Source organism: Heterodontus francisci, unplaced genomic scaffold, assembly GCF_036365525.1.
Source record: "Heterodontus francisci isolate sHetFra1 unplaced genomic scaffold, sHetFra1.hap1 HAP1_SCAFFOLD_86, whole genome shotgun sequence".
Lineage (NCBI taxonomy): Eukaryota > Metazoa > Chordata > Chondrichthyes > Heterodontiformes > Heterodontidae > Heterodontus > Heterodontus francisci.
The window spans coordinates 5,540,596-5,549,705 of NW_027141093.1; positions in this window are offsets into that span (position 1 = coordinate 5,540,596).

Below are 9,110 nucleotides of genomic sequence, written 5' to 3' on the forward strand. Positions count from 1 at the left end.
CTTTGACTTTTCCCTATTTCTCTGACTTTGTCTTTTCTGTATTTCTGACTTTGTCGTTTCTGTATTTCTGACTTTGTCTTTTCCCTATTTCTCTGACTTTGTCTTTTCTCTATTTCTGACTTTGTCTTTTCTCTATCTCTGACTTTCTCTTTTCCCTATTTCTGAATTTGTCGTTTCTGTATTTCTGACTTTGTCCTTTCTGTCTTTCTGACTTTGCCTTTTCTGTATTTCTGTCTTTGTCTTTTCTGCATTTCTGTCTTTGTCTTTTCTCTATTTCTCTGACTTTCTCTTTTCTCTGTCTCTGACTTTCTCTTTTCTCTATTTCTGACTTTCTCTTTTCTCTATCTCTGACTTTCTCTTTTCTCTATTTCTGACTTTGTCTTTTCTGTATTTCTGACTTAGTTCATTTCTGTATTTCTGACTTTGTCTTTTCTCTATTTCTCTGACTTTATCTTTTCTGTATTTCTGACTTTGTCTTTTCTCTATTTCTGACTTTGTCTTTTCTGTATTTCTGACTTTGACTTTTCTCCATTTCTGACTTTGTCTTTTCTGTATTTCTGACATTGTCTTTTCTCTCTTTCTCTGACTTTGTCTTTTCTGTGTTTCTGACTTTGTCTTTAATGTATTTCTGACTTTGTCTTTTCTCTATTTCTGACTTTGTCTTTTCTTCATTTCTCTGACTTTGTCTTTTCTGTATTTCTGACTTTGTCTTTTCTCTATTTCTGACATTGTCTTTTCTGTATTTCTGATTTTGTATTTTCTCTATTTCTGTCTGTCTTTTCTGTATTTCTGACGTTGTCCTTTCTGTATTTCTGACTTTGACTTTTCCCTATTTCTCTGACTTTGTCTTTTCTCTAGTTCACTGACTTTGTCTTTTCTGTATTTCTCTGACTTTGTCTTTTCTGTCTTTTTCTGACTTTGTCTTTTCTGTCTTTTTCTGACTTTCTGTCTTTTCTCTATTTCTGTCTGTCTTTTCTGTGTTTCTGACTTTGTCCTTTCTGTATTTCTGACTTTGACTTTTCCCAATTTCTCTGACTTTGTCTTTTCTGTATTTCTGACTTTGTCGCTTCTGTATTTCTGACTTTGTCTTTTCTCTATTTCTCTGACTTTGTCTTTTCTGTATTTCTGATTTTGTCTTTTCTCTATTTCTGACTTTGCCTTTTCTCTATTTCTCTGACTTTGTCTTTTCTGTATTTCTGACTTCGTCTTTTCTCTCTTTCTCTGACTTTGTCTTTTCTGTGTTTCTGACTTTGTCTTTAATGTATTTCTGACTTTGTCTTTTCTCTATTTCTGACTTTGTCTTTTCTGTATTTCTGATTTTGTATTTTCTCTATTTCTGTCTGTCTTTTCTGTATTTCTGACGTTGTCCTTTCTGTATTTCTGACTTTGACTTTTCCCATTTCTCTGACTTTGTCTTTTCTCTAGTTCAATGACTTTGTCTTTTCTGTATTTCTGACTTTGTCTTTTCTGTATTTCTCTGACTTTGTCTTTTCTGTCTTTTTCTGACTTTGTCTTTTCTGTCTTTTTCTGACTTTCTGTCTTTTCTCTATTTCTGTCTGTCTTTTCTGTATTTCTGACTTTGTCCTTTCTGTATTTCTGACTTTGACTTTTCCCTATTTCTCTGACTTTGTCGTTTCTGTATTTCTGACTTTGACTTTTCCCTATTTCTCTGACTTTGTCTTTTCTCTATTTCTCTGTCTTTGTCCTTTCTGTATTTCTGACTTTGACTTTTCTCTATTTCTCTGACTTTGTCTTTTCTGTATTTCTGACTTTGTCCTTTCTGTATTTCTGACTTTGTCTTTTCTCTATTTCTCTGACTTTGTCGTTTCTGTATTTCTGACTTTGTCTTTTCTCTATTTCTCTGACTTTGTCTTTTCTCTATTTCTCTGACTTTGTCTTTTCTCTATTTCTCTGACTTTGTCTTTTCTGTATTTCTGACTTTGTCTTTTCTCTATTTCTCTGACATTGTCTTTTCTGAATTTCTGACTTTGTCTTTTCTCTATTTCTCTGACTTTGTCTTTTCTGTATTTCTGACTTTGTCTTTTCTGTATTTCTAACTTTGTCTTTTCTGTATTTCTGACTTTGACTTTTCTCTATTTCTGACTTTGCCTTTTCTGTATTTCTGACATTGTCTTTTCTGTATTTCTGACTTTGTCATTTCTGTATTTCTGACATTGTCTTTTCTGTATTTCTGACTTTGTCTTTTCTCTCTTTCTCTGACTTTGTCTTTTCTGTATTTCTGACTTTGTCTTTAATGTATTTCCGACTTTGTCTTTTCTCTATTTCTGACTGTCTTTTCTTTATTTCTCTGACTTTGTCTTTTCTGTATTTCTGACTTAGTCATTTCTGTATTTCTGACTTTGTCTTTTCTCTATTTCTGACTTTGGCTTTTCTCTATTTCTGACTTTGTCTTTTCTCTATTTCTGACTTTGTCTTTTCTCTATTTCTGACTTTGTCTTTTCTGTATTTCTGACTTTGACTTTTCTCTATTTCTGACTTTCTCTTTTCTGTATTTCTGACATTGTCTTTTCTGTATTTCTGACTTTGTCTTTAATGTATTTCCGACATTGTCTTTTCTCTATTTCTGACTGTCTTTTCTTTATTTCTCTGACTTTGTCTTTTCTGTATTTCTGACTTTGTCTTTAATGTATTTCCGACTTTGTCTTTTCTCTATTTCTGACTGTCTTTTCTTTATTTCTCTGACTTTGTCTTTTCTGTATTTCTGACTTTGTCTTTTCCCTAATTCTGTCTGTCTGTTCTGTATTTCTGACTTTGTCCTTTCTGTATTTCGGACTTTGACTTTTCCCTATTTCTCTGACTTTGTCTTTTCTGTATTTCTGACTTTGTGGTTTCTGTATTTCTGACTTTGTCTTTTCTGTATTTCTCTGACTGTCTTTTCCGTCTTTTTCTGACTTTGTCTTTTCTGTCTTTTTCTGACTTTCTGTCTTTTCTCTATTTCTGACTGTCTTTTCTGTATTTCTGACTTTGTCTTTTCTCTGTCTCTGACTTTCTCTTTTCTCTATTTCTGATTTTGTCTTTTCTCTATCTCTGACTTTGTTTTTTCTGTATTTCTGACTTTGACTTTTCTCTATTTCTGACTTTGTCTTTTCTCTACTTCTGACTGTCTTTTCTTTATTTCTCTGACTTTGTCTTTTCTGTATTTCTGAATTTGTCTTTTCCCTAATTCTGTCTGTCTGTTCTGTATTTCTGACTTTGTCCTTTCTGTATTTCGGACTTTGACTTTTCCCTATTTCTCTGACTTGGTCTTTTCTGTATTTCTGAATTTGTCGTTTCTGTATTTCTGACTTTGTCTTTGCTGTATTTCTCTGACTGTCTTTTCTGTCTTTTTCTGACTTTGTCTTTTCTGTCTTTTTCTGACTTTCTGTCTTTTCTCTATTTCTGACTGTCTTTTCTGTATTTCTGACTTTGTCTTTTCTCTGTCTCTGACTTTCTCTATTCTCTATTTCTGACTTTGTCTTTTCTCTATTTCTGACTTTGTCTTTTCTGTATTTCAGACTTTGACTTTTCTCTATTTCTGACTTTGTCTTTTCTGTATTTCTGACATTGTCTTTTCTGTATTTCTGACTTTGTCTTTTCTCTCTTTCTCTGACTTTGTCTTTTCTGTATTTCTGACTTTGTCTTTAATGTATTTCCGACTTTGTCTTTTCTCTATTTCTGACTGTCTTTTCTTTATTTCTCTGACTTTGTCTTTTCTGTATTTCTGACTTTGTCTTTTCCCTAATTCTGTCTGTCTGTTCTGTATTTCTGACTTTGTCCTTTCTGTATTTCGGACTTTGACTTTTCCCTATTTCTCTGACTTTGTCTTTTCTGTATTTCTGACTTTGTCGTTTCTGTATTTCTGACTTTGTCTTTTCTGTATTTCTCTGACTGTCTTTTCTGTCTTTGTCTTTTCTCTATTTCTGACTTTGTCTTTTCTTCATTTCTCTGACTTTGTCTTTTCTGTATTTCTGACTTTGTCTTTTCTCTGTCTCTGACTTTCTCTTTTCTCTGTTTCTGATTTTGTCTTTTCTCTATCTCTGACTTTGTCTTTTCTGTATTTCTGACTTTGTCTTTTCTGTATTTCTGACTTTGTCCTTTCTGTATTTCTGACTTTGTCTTTTCTCTATTTCTCTGACTTTGTCTTTTCTGTATTTCAGACTTTGTCGTTTCTGTATTTCTGACTTTGTCGTTTCTGTATTTCTGACTTTGTCTTTTCTCTATTTCTCTGACTTTGTCTTTTCTGTATTTCTCTGACTTTGTCTTTTCTCTATTTCTCTGACTTTGTCTTTTCTGTATTTCTGACTTTGTCTTTTCTCTATTTCTCTGACTTTGTCTTTTCTGTATTTCTCTGACTTTGTCTTTTCTCTATTTCTCTGACTTTGTCTTTTCTGTATTTCTGACTTTGTCTTTTCTCTATTTCTGTGACATTGTCTTTTCTGAATTTCTGACTTTGTCTTTTCTCTATTTCTCTGACTTTGTCTTTTCTGTATTTCTGACTTTGTCTTTTCTGTATTTCTAACTTTGTCTTTTCTGTATTTCTGACTTTGACTTTTCTCTATTTCTGACTTTGCTTTTTCTGTATTTCTGACATTGTCTTTTCTGTATTTCTGACTTTGTCTTTTCTGTATTTCTGACATTGTCTTTTCTGTATTTCTGACTTTGTCTTTTCTCTCTTTCTCTGACTTTGTCTTTTCTGTATTTCTGACTTTGTCTTTAATGTATTTCTGACTTTGTCATTTCTCGATTTCTGACTTTGTCTTTTCTTTATTTCTCTGACTTTGTCTTTTCTGTATTTCCGACTTTGTCTTTTCTCTATTTCTGACTGTCTTTTCTTAATTTCTCTGACTTTGTCTTTTCTGTATTTCTGACTTTGTCTTTTCTGTATTTCTGACTTTGTCTTTTCTGTATTTCTGACTTTGACTTTTCTCTATTTCTGACTTTGTCTTTTCTCTCTTTCTCTGACTTTGTCTTTTCTGTATTTCTGACTTTGTCTTTAATGTATTTCTGACTTTGTCTTTTCTCTATTTCTGACTTTGTCTTTTCTTTATTTCTCTGACTTTGTCTTTTCTGTATTTCTGACTTTGTCTTTTCTGTATTTCTGACTTTGTCTTTAATGTATTTCCGACTTTGTCTTTTCTCTATTTCTGACTGTCTTTTCTGTCTTTCTCTGACTTTGTCTTTTCTGTATTTCTGACTTTGTCTTTTCTGTATTTCTCTGACTTTGTCTTTTCTGTCTTTTTCTGACTTTGTCTTTTCTGTCTTTTTCTGACTTTCTGTCCTTTCTCTATTTCTGTCTGTCTTTTCTGTATTTCTGACTTTGTCCTTTCTGTATTTCTGACTTTGACTTTTCCCTATTTCTCTGACTTTGTCTTTTCTGTATTTCTGACTTTGTCGCTTCTGTATTTCTGACTTTGTCTTTTCTCTATTTCTCTGACTTTGTCTTTTCTGTATCTCTGATTTTGTCTTTTCTCTATTTCTGACTTTGTCTTTTCTCTATTTCTCTGACTTTGTCTTTTCTGTATTTCTGACTTCGTCTTTTCTCTCTTTCTCTGACTTTGTCTTTTCTGTGTTTCTGACTTTATCTTTAATGTATTTCTGACTTTGTCTTTTCTCTATTTCTGACTTTGTCTTTTCTTCATTTCTCTGACTTTGTCTTTTCTGTGTTTCTGACTTTGTCTTTTCTGTATTTCTCTGACTTTGTCTTTTCTGTCTTTTTCTGACTTTGTCTTTTCTGTCTTTTTCTGACTTTCTGTCTTTTCTCTATTTCTGTCTGTCTTTTCTGTATTTCTGACTTTGTCCTTTCTGTATTTCTGACTTTGACTTTTCCCTATTTCTCTGACTTTGTCGTTTCTGTATTTCTGACTTTGTCGTTTCTGTATTTCTGACTTTGTCTTTTCTCTATTTCTCTGACTTTGTCTTTTCTGTATTTCTGATTTTGTCTTTCCTCTATTTCTGACTTTGTCTTTTCTCTATTTCTCTGACTTTGTCTTTTCTGTATTTCTGACTTCGTCTTTTCTCTCTTTCTCTGACTTTGTCTTTTCTGTGTTTCTGACTTTGTCTTTAATGTATTTCTGACTTTGTCTTTTCTCTATTTCTGACATTGTCTTTTCTCTATTTCTGACTTTGTCTTTTCTCTCTTTCTCTGACTTTGTCTTTTATCTCTTTCTGACTTTGTCTTTAATGTATTTCTGACTTTGTCTTTTCTCTATTTCGGACTTTGTCTTTTCTTTATTTCTCTGACTTTGTCTTTTCTGTATTTCTGACTTTGTCTTTTCTCGATTTCTGATTTTGTCTTGTCTGTATTTCTGATTGTGTCGTTTCTCTATTTCTGTCTGTCCTTTCTGTATTTCTGACTTTGTCCTTTCTGTACTTCTGACTTTGACTTTTCCCTATTTCTCTGACTTTGTCTTTTCTGTATTTCTGACTTTGTCGTTTCTGTAATTCTGACTTTGTCTTTTCTCTATTTCTCTGACTTTGTCTTTTCTGTATTTCTGACTTTGTCTTTTCTCTATTTCTCTGACATTGCCTTTTCTGAATTTCTGACTTTGTCTGTTCTCTATTTCTCTGACTTTGTCTTTTCTGTATTTCTGACTTTGTCTTTTCTGTATTTCTGACTTTGTCTTTAATGTATTTCCGACTTTGTCTTTTCTCTATTTCTGACTGTCTTTTCTTAATTTCTCTGACTTTGACTTTTCTCTATTTCTGACTTTGTCATTTCTCTCTTTCTCTGACTTTGTCTTTTCTGTATTTCTGACTTTGTCTTTAATGTATTTCTGACTTTGTCTTTTCTCTATTTCTGACTTTGTCTTTTCTTTATTTCTCTGACTTTGTCTTTTCTGTATTTCTGACTTTGTCTTTTCTGTATTTCTGACTGTCTTTTCTGTATTTCTCTGACTTTGTCTTTTCTGTATTTCTGACTTTGTCTTTTCTGTATTTCTCTGACTTTGTCTTTTCTGTCTTTTTCTGACTTTGTCTTTTCTGTCTTTTTCTGACTTTCTGTCTTTTCTCTATTTCTGTCTGTCTTTTCTGTGTTTCTGACTTTGTCCTTTCTGTATTTCTGACTTTGACTTTTCCCAATTTCTCTGACTTTGTCTTTTCTGTATTTCTGACTTTGTCGCTTCTGTATTTATGACTTTGTCTTTTCTCTATTTCTCTGACTTTGTCTTTTCTGTATTTCTGATTTTGTCTTTTCTCTATTTCTGACTTTGTCTTTTCTCTATTTCTCTGACTTTGTCTTTTCTGTGTTTCTGACTTTGTCTTTTCTGTATTTCTGACTTTGACATTTCTCTATTTCTGACTTTGTCATTTCTCTCTTTCTCTGACTTTGTCTTTTCTGTATTTCTGACTTTGTCTTTAATGTATTTCTGACTTTGTCTTTTCTCTATTTCTGACTTTGTCTTTTCTTCATTTCTCTGACTTTGTCTTTTCTGTATTTCTGACTTTGTCTTTTCTCTATTTCTGACTTTGTCTTTTCTGTATTTCTGATTTTGTATTTTCTCTATTTCTGTCTGTCTTTTCTGTATTTCTGACGTTGTCCTTTCTGTATTTCTGACTTTGACTTTTCCCTATTTCTCTGACTTTGTCTTTTCTCTAGTTCAATGACTTTGTCTGTTCTGTATTTCTGACTTTGTCTTTTCTGTATTTCTCTGACTTTGTCTTTTCTGTCTTTTTCTGACTTTGTCTTTTCTGTCTTTTTCTGACTTTGTCTTTTCTGTCTTTTTCTGACTTTCTGTCTTTTCTCTATTTCTGTCTGTCTTTTCTGTATTTCTGACTTTGTCCTTTCTGTATTTCTGACTTTGACTTTTCCCTATTTCTCTGACTTTGTCGTTTCTGTATTTCTGACTTTGACTTTTCCCTATTTCTCTGACTTTGTCTTTTCTCTATTTCTCTGTCTTTGTCCTTTCTGTATTTCTGACTTTGACTTTTCCCTATTTCTCTGACTTTGTCTTTTCTGTATTTCTGACTTTGTCGTTTCTGTATTTCTGACTTTGTCTTTTCCCTATTTCTCAGACTTTGTCTTTTCTCTATTTCTGACTTTGTCTTTTCTCTATCTCTGACTTTCTCTTTTCCCTATTTCTGAATTTGTCGTTTCTGTATTTCTGACTTTGTCCTTTCTGTCTTTCTGACTTTGCCTTTTCTGTATTTCTGTCTTTGTCTTTTCTGCATTTCTGTCTTTGTCTTTTCTCTATTTCTCTGACTTTCTCTTTTCTCTGTCTCTGACTTTCTCTTTTCTCTATTTCTGACTTTCTCTTTTCTCTATCTCTGACTTTCTCTTTTCTCTATTTCTGACTTTGTCTTTTCTGTATTTCTGACTTAGTTCATTTCTGTATTTCTGACTTTGTCTTTTCTCTATTTCTCTGACTTTATCTTTTCTGTATTTCTGACTTTGTCTTTTCTCTATTTCTGACTTTGTCTTTTCTGTATTTCTGACTTTGACTTTTCTCCATTTCTGACTTTGTCTTTTCTGTATTTCTGACATTGTCTTTTCTCTCTTTCTCTGACTTTGTCTTTTCTGTGTTTCTGACTTTGTCTTTAATGTATTTCTGACTTTGTCTTTTCTCTATTTCTGACTTTGTCTTTTCTTCATTTCTCTGACTTTGTCTTTTCTGTATTTCTGACTTTGTCTTTTCTCTATTTCTGACATTGTCTTTTCTGTATTTCTGATTTTGTATTTTCTCTATTTCTGTCTGTCTTTTCTGTATTTCTGACGTTGTCCTTTCTGTATTTCTGACTTTGACTTTTCCCTATTTCTCTGACTTTGTCTTTTCTCTAGTTCACTGACTTTGTCTTTTCTGTATTTCTCTGACTTTGTCTTTTCTGTCTTTTTCTGACTTTGTCTTTTCTGTCTTTTTCTGACTTTCTGTCTTTTCTCTATTTCTGTCTGTCTTTTCTGTGTTTCTGACTTTGTCCTTTCTGTATTTCTGACTTTGACTTTTCCCAATTTCTCTGACTTTGTCTTTTCTGTATTTCTGACTTTGTCGCTTCTGTATTTCTGACTTTGTCTTTTCTCTATTTCTCTGACTTTGTCTTTTCTGTATTTCTGATTTTGTCTTTTCTCTATTTCTGACTTTGTCTTTTCTCTATTTCTCTGACTTTGTCTTTTCTGTATT